We start from the raw sequence: 10,647 nt of genomic DNA on the forward strand, positions 1-10,647 counted from the left end.
TGTGAATTTAATTATTTCAAGAGAAACTCAGGAGTCTCCCCTGTCTGTCTTGTAGCGTTGGACCGCTCCCTGAATATTATTTCGCTTCTCTAAAAGCTCGTTTTTCAGACTTTGACTGGCTTCAGCCTCTTCTTCTGTCTCATTAATTAGTTTGGAGTCTTAAAATTCAAAGAAGACGGGCCGCAGCTGTCAGTCAAAGACGAGATTCATTTTCAGAACCAAAACTAGAAACACCTAAGAAATTAAATTCTACCTTTTCTAGGCTGTAATTTCTCCAGGTGAAACTCATTTTAAAGTCTAAAAGTTGTGGAGTCAATCTGAGCAAAAGCATGAAATGTTTTAAATTACTTCCATGATATCAGTTCTTTTTATGGTGATTTTTTAAATAAGAAAACATGATTACTTATTAATTCCACCCAGTTTAAAGAAGAGGAGTGGTTTTATGTGCGGTCTGGGTCACATTAAGAGTCTCACATCTGATTAGATTTAAGCAACATAAACTGTGTGTAAACAGAAAATTAAAGTCTGTGGTTCTGGTTAAATGTTTGTCAGCTGATTGTGTCGTGTGCTTTCATTCGTTCATAAACATTAACCAAAGGAGAAACAGAAACAGAAAAACAGCCATGAGAAGATCTGGATCACAGGAGTCAGTTTATGAGTCTCTGCAGACACAAACCTAAATATTTGGTGCTTTAAACGCTGAACTGTAAATGTTTTCTGGAGCCATGAGCTCCATAAATGATTTAAAAAGTTGTAAAATTAGTTGGGAGCAGATATAAAACTCTAAAACTAATAGCTGGCAAATTCTTTCATTATGCTAAAAGAATTGCTCCAGTTTGCTCTTAAAGTGCCCCACATTAACCGATTATTGTCTCTAAGAGGATATTTATCATGCAAGCTGACAAAAACCTTCAATTATTTCAGGGTTTCAGGGTATAAACTTCAGCTGGGCTCTGAAGGATGGACTGGAGAAAAATAAAAACATGAAGGTCAGCGTAAGGCAGAAAAACAAACTTTAAGAAAAACACAAACCAAGAGAAATGTGTGACTGATTCCAGAAATTAAAGCAAAGAAACTGAAAACCCGGGTTTTTATACTGAGGGGAGGAGAAACGAGCGACACGGGGCAGCTGAGATGATTAACAAACTACAACCAGGTGTGAGAAAAAATAAAACTAATACAGATGAACTAAACTCAACACAGAACCTCTGAGTCCAAAAAGCAAAACAACAAAAAGCTCAGAGTCATTTAATTCTCTGTTTACAGTCTTTATATGGAAATTACATATTTATTTTTGTGTGGGTATTTTTAAATTTATTGTAGAGTCATTTCTGACTGAACAAAAAAAGAAAATATTATTTTTCATTGTATCCTCAAAAAAAAAAAAAACATAATCTTGATCAGTTGTTCTCTTCAAATCAAAGTTTCAGAGAATAACGGCTTCAAATCCATCTGAGGAAGTTTCCTTTAATATTTAATCTCTTTGACAAATTAGTTGTTGTGTTTTTATTTCCTCAGAATGAATCATTTATTTCCTCAGTGGATCTTTTCAATGTAAAACAGCCATAAAAGGAACATAAACACAGACTGATGTTCGGGGATCAGAGGAGAAGAAAGTGAAAAGTTTCAGTTGTTGGTTTGAGATATTAGGGATCACAGTTGTTAAGTCATGTAAGAACAGACAGAAACATAAACTGACCTTGTCAAAGAAGCAAATAAAAGGAAGAACAGTAGAAATTTTGCAAAAAAAAATAAAGAAAATAAGAATGTTTTCCAGACAGAGATCCCTGATAAACAACAACAAAGTTGGATTTAAGCCCAAGTTGCCTGTTTTCCTCCGTTGTATAATTTACTTCACCAAAATATCTAACATTTGTTGCAAAAAGGTCTAAAATTTCTGATTAATTCTGATTTATTAGAATTAATGCTCCTGTTAGACTGAGGTGAAACGATATTAATGCACTGTGTCGCCTCTCTTTTGCTTTGCTGAAACCTTTCTGCATTTTTAAAACATTTTGAAGTTTTGAACATCTGCATCAAATGTTTCTCTCCTGGCTTTGTTTAAAGGGAAATATAAAACCAAGAAATATAAGACAAAAGGCCAATTAATGTGGAGCTTTTAGGGAGATCTGTTGGAGCTCGGGGCCCTTTTTGGAAATGTAACCCACACTGAGTCCACTTCCAGAGGCGACTGTGCCAACGCAGAGTCAAAGCCTGATGATTAATGGCATTTTTAAACACTTCAGAGAGGTTGTGCGTGCATGGAGCCAATTGGAGGTGATTTGTGAGGTGAAACAATATACTGGAATGAAGCGGAGGATGTGTGTGAACGTGGGAGGAAAGTGTTTCAGAGTGTTTGTCACTTTGTGCATAAAAAGCAGGAGGGGGTGAGAGTTTCCTGAATGTGTATTTTCACTCAGAAAGTCGAACCTGTGGAAGGGAAACCGACTAAAATGTGTTTTTTTTGTGAGAGATGCAAAGGTCAAACTGGGGACAGGTGGAAATAACCAATAAGCTCAAATCTCATTTCCTGTAAGCTGGAGGGGTGAAAGAGTGAAAGTTCGATGCGGGGGAAAAGGGGAGGGTGGCGTGAAAGAAGAATGTCATTGATCGGGTTGTGAGGAAGAATAAAAAACGACAAACAAAAAAAGCTGCAGAGATCCAGAAACAGATGAAAAAGATGAGAGGAGGGAGGATGAAGGGCTGGAAATGAGAGGACTGATCCAGAAGGAGATAACTTCAGGTAAACAGTCATTGATTATCAAATACCCATCAGCTGGGAGTTCAGGTTACCATGGTAACATCAGGTGCAACATTTGACTCGGAAACTTCACTAAAACTGAACGAATAACACTGTTTTTCAGCTGTTACAGTTAAAAACATTCATGCACACATCGGCGTGACTTTTCAGCTTTTATTCATGAAGCCCTTTACAAACACAGCAAAACTGACTAAACTGAAATAGTAATAATAAAGGAATAACACCAAGAATCTCAAAAGACAGGAAGTAATAAAAACAAAGTGGAGCAAAACAACAAAACACTACGAACGTACAGATAAGCTCGACTTGGTGAGCAGACGTGGGTTTTTAACAGAATATTAAAGTTTACTAACGTCTGAGAGGATCTTTTATGGAGGTAAATTATTCCACAAATCAGGACCAGAAACTAAAACCTCGATCACGTCTACGCCTAAAGTTCATGGAACTTCATGTTTTATGTTAGAAGGCCTGCAAGTCTTAACTGCAAAAGTATAAATAAATCAGTTGAGTTTTACACAGTTTTTAAAATAAACTAATCTTTTTAAATACTGAGAGGTTTTTTTTTGGGGGGGACAGGCCCACATTAACTGAAAGCTGAAGACAAAAAAAGATTGTTCTCTTGCTGGAACATGCCGACTCAATGTGTCGCTGCTTATTTCAGCAATCCAGTACAGGACGGAGGGATGACAAACTGTATTTTTCCCAAGATTTGTGGCTCCTTTTTTAAAAACGCTGTCAAAGATTACACCAGAGGGTCGAATGGATGAAGCTCGTGGCCCAAGAATCTCTACAAAATCCTTCTGTCCAAAGAAAATATGACTCCTGTTTTGTTTTCATTAAGATGAAGGAAGTTTGAGTTCATTCAGACAGTCCAATCAAGGCTTCAGAAATTTGTTTTTTATCATTATGAAACAGGACATTGAACAGTGAAACAGTGAAAAGGAATAATTAACTTTTAAAGATGGATCCTAATGATAAACAGGTTTAATGAAAACAGCAGAACCCAGACTGGAACCCTGAGGAACCCCACCTGTTAGTGGAACTGCAGATGAAGAATAATGATCTATATATTTTCTGTAAAAGAAAAAGAAGATAAAACAAATGGGTTAAAAAAAAATCCTTTATTTTTCTTTGAAAATCCTGCTCATTGTTTTGTGAAGTCTCTGAGGCAGCTGGACAATTTTCTTGTCACTTGGGGGCTTGTGGTGCAAAAAATGACCATCTGTTGGATTAGAGGCTTACATTGTGTGAAAAAGGACAAAATTTCTGAGTTTCGCTGTAAAAAGGTGACCTGTGGCGCTAAAACTCTTGGCACTGTGGAGGGTTAAAGAAAATTTAATTTTTCAGCTTTGGCCACAGTTTCCATTCATTCAGGAGATGTTTGGCCAATATTTGGTTGATTATTTTGCATCGTGCAAAATAATGAGCTGTTTTAGTGTTAAAGCTGTGTGTTTATGTTGAAGGATATGTAAACAGAAATAATAATTTCACATTTTCTAATGACATATTTAGGGATTTTGTTCGCGCTGCAGGAAAAGAAAGAAAACAGCATGATGCGGAGAAAAACATCAAAAAAAAGGCAACAGGAGCAGAAAGTAATGATGAAACTGTGAAGAAGAAAAACTATTCAGAAATTTGGTGATGTCATTCATGGAAAAGCAGGAAAACAGAGGAAAGGAGGCAAAAATGCAGGGAAGAGAAGAGAAAGGACACAGTGAAGGATAAACACAAAGGAGGGCAACAAAGGAGGAGAAAGGGGAGAAACTGAGATGAGATCAGGCAAACAGCAAACAGATAGAGAGGAAATGAAATGAAGGGAGGCAAAAGAGGAGTGAGGGAGCATTAATGGGAGAGGAGAAGAAAGCAGATGAAAGAAAATGAGGGGGGAGGAAAGGTGAAAGGAAAGGACACAAGAAATTTGGACAGCGAGGGATGAAAGCCGAGGAGAGGGGGAGCAGGAAGAGAAGAGGAGGAGAGCGCTGACGAAAACAGACGAAGGAGACAAAGAGATGAAAGAAAAGAGAAGAAGGGAGGAAAATGTGAGAGGCTGTTGGGACAAATCGACATCTGCTCCCGAGAATCTATTAGAGCTCAGCCTGAAATGCACGAGCGGTCCCACGTTCACCGTGCACGCACGCACACACACACACACACACACCTCAGTGCTTTTAAACTGGGCGTGGTTGTAAAGTCATAGAAGAATTAAAGACCTAGACTCCTTGAAGGAATGCATACCATGACAGACTTTTAATTCAAGATGGCCGCCACGGCTACATCGGATGTAATAATGCTCTGTGTGTGTGTTGAGGATGACTCTCAGCTACTACCACGTCAACTTCACCTGATTTTGTCTAATTTAGTCATTTACAGCCATGTTTGTGCTGGTAAAGAACATTAGCTGTGGCAGCCATCTTGAACTGGGTCTCCTCCAGATGTCAGTCAGTTGTAGGTTTATTTCTGACTGGTTCAGGAGATATTTTGCTAACAGAACAGACAAACCCACACTCAGACACGGGAGAAACAAAGATTTAAATAAAGAGACTGAACTCTGTGATCAGATATTTCTGCCCCCACCCTCCTCCACCTCCAGCCCCCCCGCTGCTGACTGAGAGGAGCATCCCTGACAGGAATAATGAAGCCCATGGTTGTCATTCCGGCTGTAATGTTGCAGGAAGTGCCCCCCCACACACTCATTTCTGTGTTCATCCATCGGCTCCTGCAGACTGGGGGTCCACTGGACTGAGGCGGCTCAGCACTGCCCCCTGCTGGGCCTGCAGGAAACACAAACCGACAGGAGTCAGGGTTTTTACTGTTTACCTGCTTTTCTGACAGATTTTTCACCTGCTGTTGTTCTGATTAAAACACTGAAATAACAACACAGCAGAGAAAAAGTTTAGTCTTCAAGATTTTCTGTTTATCATCCTGAAATAACAGAGAAAGTTTCAAAAGTGAGGGAAAGGTAACTCATAAAAAAATCTATTTTTAACAAATAAAATGACAAAAAATAAAAAAATCGAAGAACAACCTTCAGGGCTTTAAATCTGTACTTGTTTTTCAGCACAGCATCTTCTCCTTTATGTGATTTCTTTTTTTTTTCAGAGAAAATCAATAAAAGATGGTGAGATTTTTGTGGATTCGATACATATCAGATCAGAACAACTGATGGTGTCCAGAACGCGCTGAGGTTTATTGTAAAAGCACTTTTTACATGAAGGTTATTGTAGAGTTTTACAGGAAAGAACAAAAACAAACTCTAGTTTAAAAATCAATAACAAAGCCAACCTATTCTATTGATTTTTTTATTAATATTGTCTTTAATTTTTATGTATTTGAATCAATTTTTGATCTGTTATCAACGGCAGAATCAATTTTAAGCTGAATCTGTGATCTTCATGAGAGTGTGTTGTTGTTTTATTCAACTGAATGTCACATCAGTCACATGCAGCATATTTATTCTGGACATTACCCATCATCCTTTGCACACAGAGGCGTGTTTACTCAGAACATCTCTCCTCCTTGTGTCTGTAAACCTCCTCTCAGCTCCTGCAGGAAGAAACCAAACAGAAACGATCAAAGAAGTTCAAACACGTCGCTCTTTTTACGTCACAGAAGTTCTTTTTTCATATTTTCAGTTTAAAGCTGCTGGAATGAAAAACAGACACTTCCTGTCTTTAAAATCTGCAAAAGTTTTATTTATTTATTGTTTTTACAAACTATTTTTAACTGCAGACTTAAATCCATCCATCCATCCATCCATCCATCATCCATCCATCATCTTTTAATTTTATTTTTTCACTATTTTTTTATCTTGTTTTTCTTTTTTATCCATTTATTGATTTTCTGCTCGTTTTTATCTTTATTTCTGTAGTTCCTGCATTATTTCCATAGTTCTCTAGGTTGTTTTTTTTATTCTTTTTCATCTTTGTCATTTCTTTTTTATTCTTTTTTGTCTTTTGTTAGTTTTTCCTTTCTTTTCACTTGTTCTGCTGTGTTTTTCTTGTGACATTCTGAATCCAGATTGAGCTCTGGACAGTTTCCTGTTGTTATTTTCTGTGACCTCCTTGTTTTTCCTGCTGAAGATCTCGTTTCAAACAAAAACCCACAGACAGGACTGAGATTTTTCTGTTTCACTGAAGAGTTCAGACAAGCTGTGCCTCCTTTTAAAACCTTTGGTTAAACTCTTCATATGGACAATCTCCTGTTTTATTCAAAAATGTTTAACTTGCTTTTATGCAAATATGTTATTTAAGGTCATACTGTCATGTATTTTTTTATCTTTATTTCTTATTCTCTTAGTAAAATTCTGTTAACCTCTACTTTTCCCACCTCAGTTTCAAATGAGCATCACGTTTCCACCTTTCCTCTGTGTCAGTAAACGCATCATCAGGGGAATAAAGGTGTTACCCCAAGGAGCTCAGGCTGGTTTCCCCCCCAACCACAAAAAAATAAAATAAAAAGACTCAGTGAGAGAGAGGGTGAGAGAGAGAGATCAAGGGTTGTGTTGCCATGGAAACAGCTCAGACAATAGTAATTGTCTCCTCCATCTTTGCCGGTCAGGGCAGCGGGTATAACGGCTCCATAATCCCTCCGTCTCCGGCCTGCAGGAGTCCCAGATCGTTTCCAAACCTGAAATAAGGTTCTGCATCTTTCGAACTCTGCAGGAAAATGACAACCTGACATGTTTTACTTTCATCATCCCTCTGACTTCAACCTAAAACATCTCTGAGAACAACCTGACATGTTTTACGGGTGTTTCTGTGTGAGCTCAAAGGCTCCTTTCAGAACCGTAATCAGACTGTCACATCACTCAAACCTGTTGGTTTCTGGTGTAAAAAAAAAAAAAAGAAAGAAACCGAGTGAACTCAGAAGCTCGGAGCACAGAACTGTTAAAAACAACAAATATTAACTTTTACTGAGATTTCTCCAGAGTCAAACTGAGCCAAAAGTTTGTTTGACTTAAGTGGGATCAAAGGTCAAGAACTTTAAGGTTTCGAGAAAGAAAATATATTCTGGGTGGAAAACAAAACCGCCTCCCAGCGAACTGAAAACTGGATCAAACTGGACTTTTACTTTAACCCTTTCATGAGTTATACCATCAGCCAGGATTTTTCCCCAAAGTGTTTTAGATTTCTGAGTGTAGGGGGAACAGATTATTTCAGGTGGCTGAAATATTTTGTTTCCCCCTCCTAACTTTGGCAAATACAGAGCAAATGTTATCAGAATCACAGGATTTATTGTTGATGATGAAAGGATTTAATTTTAGGTCACAGTCATGGTGACCTAAAATTAAAACTCCTCAGCTACACAAACCGAAACAAACCACAGCAGCCAAAGTCCAAAGAAAAGAAGCAAACACAGCAGACAAACACTTCCTGCAGCTTCAACACGACTTAACGACAAACTGTCATTAATGAAAATCAAAAAACAACCAGGATCGTACCTCCTGACTGACACGTCTGGATGGATCTGAAACTGGAATGCTTCTGATACCTGTGATGAGGTTCTGGTTCTGGTTCTGGTCCACGAACATCAGTCCAACATTGCTGCTCGACACACACTCACAACACACACAAGAACATGCAGGAAAATTTAACTCAACAAACAGAAAAAGTTGGATATTAAAATGAGTTACCAGAAAAAAAAAATCTCCCTTCTCCTTCAGAACTTGACTCCAGTATCTCATTATTTTATCTGTTTTATCTGTTTTTTTACAGCTCTGTGAACTTTGACACTAAAATCTTTTTCATTTTCACTTCAAGTAGGAATGAGCTCAGGTGTTTAATACACTATGTGTTAAAAAGAAAGATGCATTTTACTTAAAAAGGCAAAAAAAGGCCATAAATACATGTAATTTCAATTTAAAATGTTTAAATTTAAAATAAACTGCATGCAACTGAACACTGTTTGTGCAGAGAAATGCTGCTTCCATAAACTATCAGACTTTGAGCCCATCTGATAAAATCATGTAGTTCTGGAGGGTTTTTAGATGTTTTTTATTAAACATGTTGGATGTCACGCTGCTGTACTTTATGGATGTAAATAATTAAGCCTCCATATCTGTATGAGCCTGAGGTGATGGTGTTCAGCTCTAATTCTGTGAATAAATGGAGCTTCATGCATGAAGACCTCAGATAATCTCCAGTCTGAAGTAAAGGGAAACATGAGATAATGTGTCTCAGATATGAGACGCCTCTGATTGTTTCAAAGAAAATAATAAACAGATCCATCACATCTCTGCCTGCAGTTAATCATTTTAATCTAAAACAAACAGCAGGAGGAAAACAAAGAGTTTGATCAGCCTTGACTCCAGTTGTTGTGCTTTTGATCAGACTCCTCGTCTCCAGAAATGATAGTTTTATTTGAAAAAGAGAGCAGCCTGTTGAGATGAAAAGAGAGATAAATTTTCTGAATATTTTTTGTTTTCCTTATAACTTTGTTGCTCAATTCATGACAAACAGTTTAATTCTGTACAACCTCAGAAAAACAAGAATGTGAACAAACTGTTTGTGCTTCAGTGTGATAATTAAAGTCATGGCAGAGTAAAAAAACAGAGCGCCGGGAATCAAAGCAAACTGATTTACAAAACAATCCTTTTGATTAGCTGCTCATTAACGAGACTTTCACCTCACGAGTGCAGCATTGTGGGACTTGATCAGGAAACAGAACGATTCAAACCAATATGAAGACAAAGAGGCAAGCAGGAGAGAAATGATCAAAACAAAACATCTGCAGGACAAAAATCTGAGCTCTGAAAGATCTTACAGGAAGAGGGAAACATGAAAAAGCTTCCAGATTTCTGTCTGAACCCAACAGCAGAACAGAAACATGAGTTTTATTTCCAATAAACACTGTTTAAACTCGTTTCTTTCGTTTGTGGGACACAAAAAGAAAAAAAACAGCTGAAACTGGAGCTTTTAAAGAGGAAAAGTGTGTTGAAGAAAAACCCACAAAAGGTCACAAATAACTTGAAACTGAAAATTATTATTTTTTAAATGACTGAAGAATCAACAAATAAAAGTCACTGAATTATTTAAAAATAATAATAATGAAAAAAATGATCTTGACTCAAAGCATGGTTCCTTAACTTTTGGTGTTCAACCATTTGAGGCAGTTAGGTGATGTCTGTACCTCTGAGACTTCTGCAACTGTCCACAGGTGTCCTCAGGTGTCCCATGAGCTGAGACCAAACTTTCTGACACTTGTTGTCAAAAAGCTCCAGTTTTGTCTCATCTGTCCAAAGGACATTCTCCCAGACACTCTGTGGATTCTTCATAGGCATTTTTGACGAATTCCAGTGCTGTTTTTTATGCTTTTGTGTCCTCCTCGGTCGTCTTCCATTAAGTCCACTTGCTTACCATTTGTATTATTTTTCAGCAGTTTTCAGCCTTTAAACAGACAGACTGACTGATTACAGGACTGAAGACACCTGTGACACTGATTACAGGACACACCTTAGTCCAACATGTCTCTGTGGACACATTCATTTCCATGTTTTCTAGAAGCACCATCCTTTCAGTCAAGACCAGCTTCATTATTTTTATTTTTTTTTTAACATATCTGTTGAACCAGAATTCAAAGGCAATGACTGATTTTCTTCAGTTACTTTTCAGTATTAGGATTAGGGTTAGTTTTATTACTTTTATCAGTTTTAAGTTACTTCAGTGATTTTTGTGGATTTTTTCTTTAAAAAAAGTGTAAAAACAAGATTATCTGAGTTTGTTAAATGACAAATACAAACATTGACCTGTTAAATCCTGAGGAGACCCTAACCCTAGCCCTGGGCCAAAAGGTCCTAACCCCTTCAACCCTGTGGAGACCCTAACCCTAGCCCAGGGACAAAAGCCCCTAATCCCTTCAACCCTGAGGAGACCCTAACCCTAGCCCTG

The sequence above is a fragment of the Kryptolebias marmoratus genome, linkage group LG5 (assembly GCF_001649575.2).
Source record: "Kryptolebias marmoratus isolate JLee-2015 linkage group LG5, ASM164957v2, whole genome shotgun sequence".
In the NCBI taxonomy this organism is placed as follows: domain Eukaryota; kingdom Metazoa; phylum Chordata; class Actinopteri; order Cyprinodontiformes; family Rivulidae; genus Kryptolebias; species Kryptolebias marmoratus.